Raw genomic sequence first — 12,440 nt, forward strand, 5'->3', positions numbered from 1 at the left:
CATCATTGGGACATTCTGATGAGGCCATTTCCAGTACACACTGGAAGCGATGCCACTGGAGACATAGTCTAGGCCTCGCTTGCACTCCTGCTAAAGTTCTCCCATCCCCTGCCAGTTGCTGGGAGGGATCTGGCAATCCTAAATTAGCTGCATTGTTGGTGTGAGGGAATGAGGTGACATTGTTCTTTTCTGTCTCATCCGTGAGCTGAGTTCTGTTCACACAATAGAGGAAAAGGGCAATCTCATGCCCTTCTCCTTGCCAATACAGCCACCCTTGATCCTTGGAACAAACTTTCCCAGAATCAGAAATGGTGGGGGGGGGGGAGGGAGAGGACAGATGCCATCCCATCAGTGCTTTCCATTGATGGTTTATGAGATACCAACAAAATCTCATTTGTTAGATTCTCAAAGAGATCTTTTGCAATAGATATTTCTGGGGCCCACAAAATGTGAAAGGCAGAGGCAGGTACAACATTTATTTTTATTTTTATTTTTGGTATTTATTTTATTTTTATTTTATTATATTTATATACCGCCCTCCCTTGCGGCTCAAGGCAGTTTAAGGTGGAACTTGCATAATAAAGTACAGGAAAGATCATGATTTGAACGTATAACATTTAAAATGTTTTTAACAGGAGAAACTTGTACCAAAAATAGAAACATTTGTCAGTTTAACATTTAGCAAGAAATATTATAACTTTAACTCTACAGTTGACAGTCCTGTGATTTCAGCTCTTCCTCTGTGGGTGCAGTTGATGGTGGGAGGGGCCTCTGGGCTCCGGTTGGTGGAGTTGGTTCACTTGTCTCGATCAAAAGCCTAGCGGAAGACTCCATTTTGCAAGCACTGTGGAATTGTTTTAGTTCCAGCAGGGCCCTCATTTCATCTGGGAGCTCATTCAACTGGGTGGGGGCCAGGACAGAGACAGCCCTGGTTCTCATTGAGGTCAGATAAGCTTCTCTGGGGCCAGGGTTCACCAGCTTGTTGGCATTCGCAGATCGTAGTGTTCTCTATGGGGCATAGGTAGAGGTACTCAAGGTCCAGACCGCATATGGTCTTGAAAGTGATTACCAGGACCTTAAGTGTGATCTGGTAGTCAACTGGTAACCAATGCAGCTGTTAAAGTATGGGCCAGATGTGGGCCCTCCAAGGTGTTCCCGTAAGAACCATGGCTGCTGCATTTTCTCTGTTTATTGTATTTTATGAGTTTTTTATATTTTATATATTGTAAGCCGCCATAAGCCATCTTGTCTGGGGAAAAAGTTGAATGAATGAATGAATGAATGAATGAATGAACGAACGAACGAACGAACGAACGAACGAACGAACGAACGAACGAACGAACGAACGAACGAGCGAGCGAGCGAGCGAGCGAGCGAGCGAGCGAACAAACAAACAAACAAACAAACAAACAAAATTCCGTACCAGTTGTAGTTTCCAGATCAGGGATAAGGGTAGGCCCATGTAGAGTGAGTTGTAGAATTCTAGCCCAGAGGAGACCATTGCCTGGACCACTACAACACAGTCCTATCCTACACAATTGTATGGGGCATCCTTGACATGGATAGCCCAGGTAAGCCTGATCCCATCAGATCATTTACTTCACCCCAACAAAAGGTGTTCTGTGAAATTAAAGCCTGAAACAATGATTTTATATCTTCCACATGGCTAGATCCTCGGCATTCAAATGGCATGTATGTTGTGATTTTTATAGAAGTTTACTTCTGAGCTATTGGTCAGACATATTTGGCTAAAGCATCCTTTTGCAACTGCAGCTCTTCAACAGTCAGTTACTTACTGAAAGGCTATGGAAATGGAAACTCTTTCCAGATGGCAGGAGTGGTTAGAAAAGGTAAAATATATTTATAAAACGTTACGGCTAACAGCCTTACAAAGATCTCAAGATGTAGAGAAATTGGATTCACAGTGGAAAGCAGCAATATATCATATAGATTTATGTGGCAGTTTAGCATAAAAATGCAGTGCCAATGTACAAAGTGTTAAAGGAAAAGTTGGTAATTATGTACAAGAAAAGACATGAAGCAGGGTATTTTTTTTCTTTTAAGGTCTGCAAATTTGCATAGTTTCATAAATTCTGTATTCTATCAAATTTGTAAACTTTATAAACTTAACAATAACATATAATTCTTTTAAAAAGGGAAAGAAAGAAACCATGAGACAACAATGAAGAGCCATGCAACAAAAAACATTCATTTTGTAGGTACAATATGTCCCACTATATATTATTAGTAAGGGCTTGGAGGAGTAGCATGTCTCATGGCTTAAGTACCACTCAGCACTTAACACCCACCCTCCTCCAACCGGCTTGCCTGTCTGTCCAGCAGCCAGCCAATCATCTTCTGTCCCCCACCCATGACCACGCCCTCCTCCTTCCACTTCCCTCTGAAGTTTGAAGGCTGCAGATCCCTTATGCATGAGAACCTCTCCTGCTGCTGAGTTCCATAACAGCTGCCTGCAGTCTTTCCAGGTTCTGGGAGGAGGAGGAAGCTGTCTGTAGAGTTCTCACACTCCACCCCCCTAATCTAGCATCCATTCTATTCCTGAATGCAACGGGCTTGGACCCTAGTCTTTAACAGCTGTCGCTCTTAAATAAAGGCTGGAAAAGGTGACGTCTGTCCAGGCCCTGTCCGAGCCCTGTCTGGACTTTGATTCTGGCTCACGGCCAATCAGGATGCGTGCAGCGCATCCTGATTGGGACATGGCCCTGTTGTACCCGCCCCTACCAACCCAGTGATGGGCACTCTGGTGCATTTGGCGCAAGTGTGCTCGTGCCTGCCACCACTGGAGGAGGTTGCTGGGACTGGGAGATCGGTCTGGAGGCCTCTGGCGGGTGGCAGGGAGAAGCACCTGCCTTCTTAGGGGTGCTGGGAAAGCCACGGGGCTGCCCACCACCTCCCCCCACCCCTGCAAGTCCTGCTGCCGCCTCACCTGTGCAGCCAGCTGCTACAGAGACAACTGCATTCGCTTACCCCGTCGTCTCCACCCCATTCCCATCTCCTGGCCAGCTGCCCCCGACAGCTGCCAGGTGACCCTCTGCCCCACCTCACCTCCACCATACCCACTTCACCATCCCTGAGTGGCCTCACTTACGCTCAGCCTCCACGCAAGCCCAGCCCTGTGGTGGCCGCCAGGGGGGGAAGTGAGCCAGGAAGCCCAGCCATGGGGACCGTCCAGCTGCCAATGAGCCCCCTGCTTGGTTCCTGCGGATCGGCACGGGGGCACCGTGGCAACCAGCCCATGGGGGGAAGGGCTGGCCACGTTCCCACTGCCTCCACGGCTGGCGGCGGCGGCACCAGCACTAGCTCAGGGGAAAGGTCATCCGGCTCTCCTGGCCATGTGCAGACCTCTTGCATCTGCTCCTTCCCTCCAATGGTCTGCACATGTGGTCTGGGGGAACCTGAGTGCTTGCAATGTCCCATGCCTCAGTTTGCACAGGACATTCCATACACGGACTGACCCCCAGCAACGCATGTGGGAGCTCTGTCTTCTGTTTTGCTTTCCTTCCCTGCAACCCAAGGGGGGTTCCCCCCGTTCTCTTGCCTTCTGATACTTCGATTCCTCCCCCTCACCCCGCCTGTACCTCCTTTCAGTCTCTCCCTTTCTCTGCCGTTCTCCCTCTGTCTTTCTCTCCCTCTCTTTCTGTCTCTGTTCTCCTTTCAGTCTCTCTCTTTCTTCCTTTCAATTTCTATCACTCTCTTTTCTAATCTCTTTCTTTATTTCTCTCTCTTTACCTCTCTTCCCTTGTCATTCTCTTTCTTTCTGCCTCTCTGTTTCCTGTGCTTCACCCCCACCCACCCCATTTCAACCTACAATGGGGTTTAATTCTAGTAGATATATAAAATACATATAAGCTGGGGACTTATCAGGAAATACTGGGGGGGCGGGATATAGGGGCAATTTGAAAATCCCATCTCACTTCTTAAAAGCTATGCCTCCAGGTAACTCAAAGCTTTCAGGAGTGTATTTTCCTGCCACTCCTGCTATTTTTTCCATTCTCTGACATGCAACAGTTCTTAGGCCACCTCTTCTGCTGCATTGTCCATTCTCATCAGGGGAACACATGGCTGCCCTCAGAATATACCTAGTACCTCTGGGTTTTTGTATGTGTTTGTTTTTTTCTTATGGTCCCAGCAGAACAGCATCAGCTGCACAATATTAATTAGCCCCCAAGCAATTTGGCCACAAAGCAATGAGGATAAGCTGGCCCTTTCTGCCAGAGCAAATGCCTCTGCATGCATCTTTCCAGGCATGCATTCTTCCTGGCTTCAGCATCTGCAAACCTTGCTACTCTTCAGTATTTCAATAAGCGAATGGCCTCAGCCCCTGAACCAGAACGCTGCCAGAAGTCCCAAATGACAGAAGTATACCCAAAAGCTCAAAGGAGCAGTGGTAAACAAACAAACATGACTTGTCCTCTGCATCCACTATATTGCTTGCCTAAAATAATAAAGCAAGTTCCATAAGCATCCGAAGGATGGCTGAAAATTGATTGACTCTCTCCGGAGAGTCTGAGAGCTGCTGGCTGAATGTCAAAGGAACCATTTCTTAATACGCTATCCAAAGACAGTTTAAAATCATTGTGCCAGTGGCAAGGCTGTGTGGTACCCTGCACCACTCCCGCCGCACTGCACCGATCAGCATCTGGCCACAGGAATGTCGTGCTAAGTTAGGCGATATAATGACAATGCATTATGCCCATTGTGGGGCAGGGCTACAGGACACATCGGACCACCTTCATCCTAAGGAAGTCCACCTGGCCTCGACCAGGGCCAGAGCATTCTCTGTTCTGGCACCCACCTGGTGGAATGAGCTCCCGGAGGAGATCAGAGCCCTGACAGAGCTTAAATAGTTCCGCAAGGCTTGCAAAAAGGAGCTCTTCTGCCAGGCATTTGGTTAAGACCAGGCACAACCAACAGCGACTGAAGGGCCCCTGCTGCCCCCTCCCTCTCAGAACTCCACCAGAGTGCTCTGGACCTGTTTGTACTGTTGCAGTGTTGCATTGTTTATACTGTTATATTGTTACAACTATCAGTTATTAATATTATTGTATGGCTATTCATATGTTATAGATTGTTTCATGTATTGTTCATAAGTTCCATGTAAACCACCCTGAGCCTCCGGGGAGGGTGGCATATAAATATAATGAATGAATGAATGAATGAATGAATGAATGAATGAATGAATGAATGAATGAATGAATGAATGAATGAATGAATGAATCCCGCCCTGTCTCTCCCAGACATAAATTCTTATCTCCCTGTTATACGCTGGCTTGCTCTCCCTGAACCATCATTACTCAATAACATACAGTCTGAGACAGCTATTGGGGAACAAGCATTAATATTCAAATCTGGAAATGTTAAGGGGGTGTTAGTTTACTGCAGCTTTGCAACTTGTGAACCGCCACGCTGAACACAGACTGTCAGCCCGGCACTGTGGCTTGTCAGATCCATGACAGCTCAGCCTGTTGGCACAATCCAAGGGAGGCAGCAAAACCCGGAGGTTTATTCAGCTGGGCTGCCGTATGCGACAGGTGGACCATGGCACAGTTTGGAGGGGTAATTTCCATGGGGACCAAGAGGAACATGTAAAGCTGCCTCACAGAGTCAGACGATTCAATACAATGATCTCTGGAGCAGCAGGACCAGGCCAAGTTTCCCAACCTGCTACACAGATACCAGGGACTTTACCTTCTGCATACAAAGTTTGCGCTCTGCCCATGAGCCCAGCCTTTCTATTGGTAGGCAAGGCCTAGATTTCCAAGATTTTAACATTTATTGTATATAGCCACAGCACAATTAAAACAATATGGTACAAATACGAATAAAACAATATTTCTCCAATATTGCGTACATAAAATTGTAAACATGTACAATAAGACGGGGGGGGATGATGTATCAAGGTGGAGACCCCTGTAAAAATGCTTTGGCTCAGATCTTCCCGGCAGCCAGAGCGAAAAGTGCCATCCTATATGAGATATAGGGGTCGACATCTGATAACAGATAAGTGACTTTGTCAAAATCAGAAATAGGGTATGAGTTCGGTAATAACTTGACCAGAGCAAGGCCTAGCAGAGTGCACATGGGCAGGCAAGGCTGCACACAGTAAACTGAACTGCCATGCTAGGAGAAGAATCTCAACAGTGCTCACGTGGATGGAGTTGTCATGAGGCTCCACGCAAGATCCCAATCATGCATGCTACCACACCTGACTCTTGCCTACTTTTTATGGGGAGATAAGTGGAAGAGACCAGAGCAAAGAAGAAAGCTCTTGAGAACCCTGGTGGACAGTGTGAAGGAAGAAAGTGGAGCAAGGAGCAAAATGGCTTCTTCCCTAAGCTGAAGGAACCTTTTACCCCATTAGACAATTAAGCAAATGACTTTGCATATCCAATTTGGTTCAGTTTGATTTGCTTAATAGGTATCAGTGGATTTCAGCATCCTCAGAACTCACTGGTGTTGAAAATTGAAACTCTGCATTACTAGAGGAACTGGGAGCAAGTTAGTTGCAGTTACCTCTGTCCATGTTTCATTCAATATTCTGGAGCAAACTATAGTCTAAGAGTCCAAACTACACCCTATGAGTTGTCACCAATAGTTGGATCATTTCCATTCACTGCACAGGATCTGCTGAATACTCAGCTTGGTTCCATGTCTCCATCAGTGTGTGTGCCCAAAAGTAAACCCTTTACTCCTTGACCTGGCCCAGCCCATCCAATGGTGGTGATTAATACAGCTTGTATACTGCCTCTCTCTGCAATCAAGCTTGGGGCACTTCATAGAAGTATGATAAAAAAAAAACAGTAGGGAAAAACAATCAATAAAGCAAAACAGCATAAAATGACTAAAATTAAGAGCTAACTATCAGCAACTAACAGAGCTCCCCTCTCCCATCCATCTTCCATCTGGCCTGCAGGGTTGTTATTATTACGTTTATTTTCAACCCTATCCCGTAAGACTCAGGGCGGATTGCAAAACATATAAAATTATATACAACAGAGATTTAAAATAAATGCATTAAACCTTAAGTATCAAAGTAGAGATTAAAACAGGAATTAACTAATTATTGGTTTTTCTATCAAGGGGAATCATAAAGATCTCAGTGGGGTCATAAAACCAAAAAGTATGGATATCCCTGTTCTGGTCCTACAGTCTTGGCTGTGAGATTTAGTTAAGGAGAAAAGTACCTGGCTGCATGGCACCCACTTCAGTAGCGGATGGGGTTTGGGTGCCAACACACACACATACACATGTGATGATTTAAGTTGGTTTTGATGGTGGCAGTGAAAAATGCTGTCAAGTTGCAGCTGCCGTATTTATTTATTGATTTGATTGATCTTTATACTGCCCTCCCGGTAGCCCGGCTCAGAGTGGCGTGCAACAAAACTTTAAATTAGATTACAAATTAAAACAGTTAAAAAACAAATGGAATTCAGATATCCAATATGTGCCTCAGCAGCCCAGTTGCCAGAGCTCTTCTAGTTTCATCCAAGCGAGGCTTCGTGTCTTATAATGGATGATGATAAGATCTTGGATGGCCCAAGAGGGCAGAACTAACTGGGTTTTCAAGGCAGGAGGCCTTTAGAAGTGGTTGGTCATTGCCTGTCTCTGCACAGCAGCCATTCCTTGGTGGTCTCCCACCCAAGTACAAACTAAAGCTGACCTTGTTCAGAGAGAAGTTGGAAAGTCCAGCAGAGAAACAGTTTGGTGTAGTGGTTAGGAGTGCGGACTTCTAATCTGGCGAGCCGGGTTCGATTCTGCGCTCCCCCACATGCATCCAGCTGGGTGACCTTGGGCTCGCCACAGCACTGATAAAATTGTTCTGACCGAGCAGTGATATCAGGGCTCTCTCAGCCTCACCCACCTCACAGGGTGTCTGTTGTGGGGAGAGGAATGGGAAGGCGACTGTAAGCCGCTTTGAGCCTCCTTCGGGTAGGGGAAAGCGGCATATAAGAACCAACTCTTCTTCTTCTTCTTCTCTAATCTGGAGAACCACGTTTGATTCCCCACAGGCAGCCAGGTGGGTGACTTTGGACCAGTCACAGTTCTTTCAGAGTTCTCTTAGCCTCACCTACCTCACAGGGTGTCTATTGTGGGGAGAGGAAAGGTAGCTGCTTGTAAGCTGCTTTGAGACTCCTTCAGATAGTGAAAAGCGGGGTATAAAAAAACAACCCAGCTCTTCAAAGATCTTGAGAGATCGAGCTAGCTTGGGCCAGCCAGGTCAGGGATAAATAGGGTTTACTGGTTATTTATTTATTGTTAACCCTAGCTGTTCCCCCCGTTTTCTATGCAACTGAAGTGTCATTACCCCTGAACATAAGAAACAATCATGGACAGACAATCCATGTAAAAGAAGGCTCAAGAACACAACCACCCACCCCTTTTAAGTACATTGGGACACAGAATACACAGCATATACATGTAGGCTTTCTCTCTAGTTTTTTGATTACATGGATGGTGGGTGAACAAGGCATGCACCATTTCTTGCAGGATTTTCTTTCCCATTCTTAAATGATTGGTACAATGTGCACCATCCCCTCTTTTTCTGCTCCCTGGTTCTTTCTCCGGATGGGGATTAATCAAAGAGGTTTTATGGAGGCTGCTATATTTTATTGTTTTATTTGTTCTAAGGCGCTTTGGGCTGACTGAGTCAGGAGGGGTGGGGTACAAATTATATTATGAACAAACAAACAAATACACAAGCAAATAAATGAACACTTCCCATCACAAACATTATTAGTCACCACGGTCTCCAGAAGAGAAAGGTTTCTTTCACCATCTGCCATTCCAGGAGATACCTGGATTTGAACCTAGGAACTTGCACATGTAGAAACATCTACCCTCCCATGGACTCTGCTTATGGATGTTAAAAGCTGGAAAGACATTGTGTGTGGACGCTGGCCTGCAGTTGGTTTAAATTAACAAGGATATTTGCATTGTAAGAAGTTATACCAGGAGGGTTTTGTTTTGTTTGTTTTTATTTTGACTAGGGGAAAGGTACCTTCTGCAGCACAGCTGAGACATATTCCAAACCCAAAGCACAGTCTATCAGAGCCAAACCTGCAATGCTGCCAGTCCGTATGCCAAGGCTGCCATGTGTTGATGAGCACAGAATCTAAAAGGCCTCAAAAATAATTAGCAGTGCCTTCAAGGGGGTACATGGCAAGATCATCTCACAGCCCCTGCCAGGTGAAATCCCACTTTCCCAAAAGGGAAACGGAAAGACTATTATATTAAAGCACAGAGAGGAAAGGAATGAAAGGAACAAAAGCCTTGGGAGAGCGTTAATCAATCCGCTTCAAGGGAAATGGGGGCCCTTGGGTTGCGGCAAAATGTCCTTTGGTAAGTACAGTATTTGCTGGCGTATAAGACTACTTTTCCCCCCTGAAAAACATGCCTCCAAGTGGGGGGGTCGTCTTATACGCCGGGTGCACTTCAGTTGGGATAGACATAGCTGCCCATAGTGGCCCATAGTACTTTATTTTGAGTGGAAATGTTGGGGGGTCGTCTTATACGCCCAGTCGTCTTATACGCCGGCAAATACGGTAGTTAAGCCTGGTGAACCTTAAAGGGTAATTGCATCAGCAACGGCCATTCACATTAAGGCGGGTTAACATTTTCCTTCCAAACCTCTCGCTATCAGTTGTGCGCACCTTCCAAATGTGTTTCAATATTAAAAGGTTCCCAGGGTTACTTGCAACCCAATTTCATCTACATCGTCATTATTGCTATTGTTTTACTTTTCGCAAACACTGTTAGTCACTTCCGCAGAACGGACGACGAGAGCGAAGAGTGTACCGTGTTGTCCTCCCTCGCTTCCCAGGCTGTTCCCTGAAATTGGAATTTAAAACACGCAAACCAACACTCTGAAAAGTTACCATTTAAAGGGGAAAGGACCCTTTCGGAGGAAATGTCCACTGCATTTGTAAAGGCGAGCTTTGTTTGACAGACCAGATAGCAGCATCCAGCCAGCCCTCACAGCCATTGAAACAAAAGAAGAGGAGACACAGAAGATTGCATTTTGCGTAGTCACCATTCAATACGCAGAGGGTATCACCACCAACTTTGTCCTCACAACAAATGAAAGTAAAGTAACCTATCTTATTTTACTTTCATTTGTTGTAAAGTAACCTATTTTATAAAAGCCTCTTGTGGTGCAGAGTGGTAAGGCAGCAGAAATGCTGTCTGTCCATGAGGCTGGGAGTTCGATCCCAGCAGCTGGCTCAAGGTTGACTCAGCCTTCCATCCTTCCGAGGTTGGTAAAATGAGTACCCAGCTTGCTGGGGGGTAAACGGTGATGACTGGGGAAGACACTGGCAAACTACCCCGTATTGAGTCTGCCATGAAAACGCTAGAGGGCGTCACTCCAAGGGTCAGACATGACCCAGTGCTTGCACAGGGGATATCTTTACCTTTAACCTATCTTATGCTTGGATATCCTAAATTTGCTCTGAACATTTACCCCTGAAGATAACCTGCATAGCTTGCAACCTGAACACAATAAGTTGTTCCACCAAACAGTAGCAAATCTCCTCCCATCAAAACACCTATCTACTGAGGCCACCAAGAGCTAGCTGGTAAGGCATTATCTTCTTCAAGGGTTCTGAACAGGTTTCTCTAGAATCGTTAGACAGGTAGTTGTACTAGCAGCAAAATCACTTTGATGTTTACCTTAGGCGAACTTTGAATATTCTAGCAGCAGTGCAGGGCCATGTTACTGTGAGTTCATCCTCTGCTATTGCTGCCATGCTGAAAAGCCCATCCCCAACTTAATCCTACTCCCACTGGGCAAGCCACAAACTACCCAGAGCACCAAGGGGCATTACCCAGAGATGGAGGCAGCAGGGAACACAGGAGTATTGGTCAGCTTAGCAGAGCATGCAGTGGTAGGCCCCAACCAGGTGGTGGGTAGCACCACAGCTAGAGAAGAAGCTGGAGGCCTGGGGAGCCCAGCAGCAGTCTCTAAGGGTGAAGACTGACAGATCATAAGAAGTTGGATGAGGGAGACTGGGTTAGGCATCTTTAAGGTGCTGGAGGGAGAGCTTAGGACAGATGGCTCTGCGAGTGGGTATCTAATCTCCTTTTATCAACTCCAGGAAACCAAACTGGAGCCAAGGTCCAGGGATAGGGCCAAGTGTGGTATATCAGAGAGACTTCAAAACCATCCAGAGAGGAGAAAACTGAGTAGAGCACACAGGGTGTGGTCACTTGGAGGAAAGGAGGACTACCCCCTTTCCTTCCCATGTGGAAGCTGTCAGAGAAGCTGGCTCAAGATGGCAGAGGGTGGGAGAGTCAGTCCAGTAAGGGGGAAGCCTCACACCCAAACAGGCAAAACCAGCTGGGTGGATTCTTATCTTACCGCCCTACGTCTGCAAGAGCATTAAGATCTAGCAGCCAAAATTGGCACAAGGTCTCTGGCTCCAAGGAGATAAAATTGTCCTCGACCAGGATGCCATTCTGGGGCAGCCTGTCTATTGGGAAGTCTCCTAGGAAGTCAACCTCGGGTGCCAGTGCTCCAGGGTGCTGACTAGTTCTGGTGCCCCACCCATCGCCTGCATGCCCACCCACCCGCAGCATCTGGAGGTGCCAGTGGGCAGCCAGAGGGGAACCTGTTTTCTCTTTTCATCTCTCTTATCAAGGTGCAAGGTGAAGCAGGCATTCCTCACCTCTTCTGAGCCTTGCCTGACCAGGGGAGGGAAAAAGACACGGAGGCGACAGCTTCCTGAGGCAGTGCCAAGGGAACGGAGCGCAAGTGGCATTTCCTTGCCTGCCCACATTGCAAGGTAGTGAGGGTTTGGGCAGCCTAGCCAAGAGCTCCCCAAATCCTTGGGCCAGGCCTGCACCATCCATCCAGCCCAGGAAGCATCAATCAGGAAGTAAGGATAGTTGTGATTCAACCCACCCACCTAACAGACATTAGCTATTACAACAGTGCCTCGGGGTGAACCGAAGGCAAAATATTCCTGCACTGCTGATACACCATCTCAAGAGCACGACAACCAAACAAACAACACCTCTCTCAGCAAACAGGCACTGAAAGCCCAGAGTCCTTGTTTTCTGTGCACTGGTGATCCCCACCCCTTATCTGTGCAAGCAATAAAGCAAGCATCACAAGAGAGTATCACAATCAGGAAAGGGCTTCCAAGCTCTTATATTTCTCAGACTTAACCCTTCATCCCAACTTTGTTCACTGTTCCAGAGGAATCTGCAGCTTTTCAAACCCATTGCTAATTAAAGGCTTTTGAAAAAAAAAACAAAAAACAGCAAGATCAAAACAATGCTTCATGGATCAAGGGAATACAAGAGTAACACTTAAGGAAGTTCCCACAGGTCACCGCCAGAACAGGGGAGCAAAAAGCCACAGTGACACAGTCACATCAGGCTCCTTTTTCTTTCACAAGGCTCCCAAAGATTGCAGGTCT

The 12,440-nt window shown here is 46.6% G+C and overlaps 1 protein-coding gene across 7 annotated transcripts in view; it reads right to left on the reverse strand.

The window, feature by feature from the left end:
• The window catches only part of ASTN2 (astrotactin 2), a 754,634-nt gene that overhangs the window by 378,500 nt on the left and 363,694 nt on the right, over positions 1–12,440 (reverse strand). The gene's annotated exons all lie outside the window — the stretch shown is intronic.

Source organism: Paroedura picta, chromosome 12 (assembly GCF_049243985.1).
Source record: "Paroedura picta isolate Pp20150507F chromosome 12, Ppicta_v3.0, whole genome shotgun sequence".
NCBI classification, from domain to species: Eukaryota; Metazoa; Chordata; class Lepidosauria; order Squamata; family Gekkonidae; genus Paroedura; species Paroedura picta.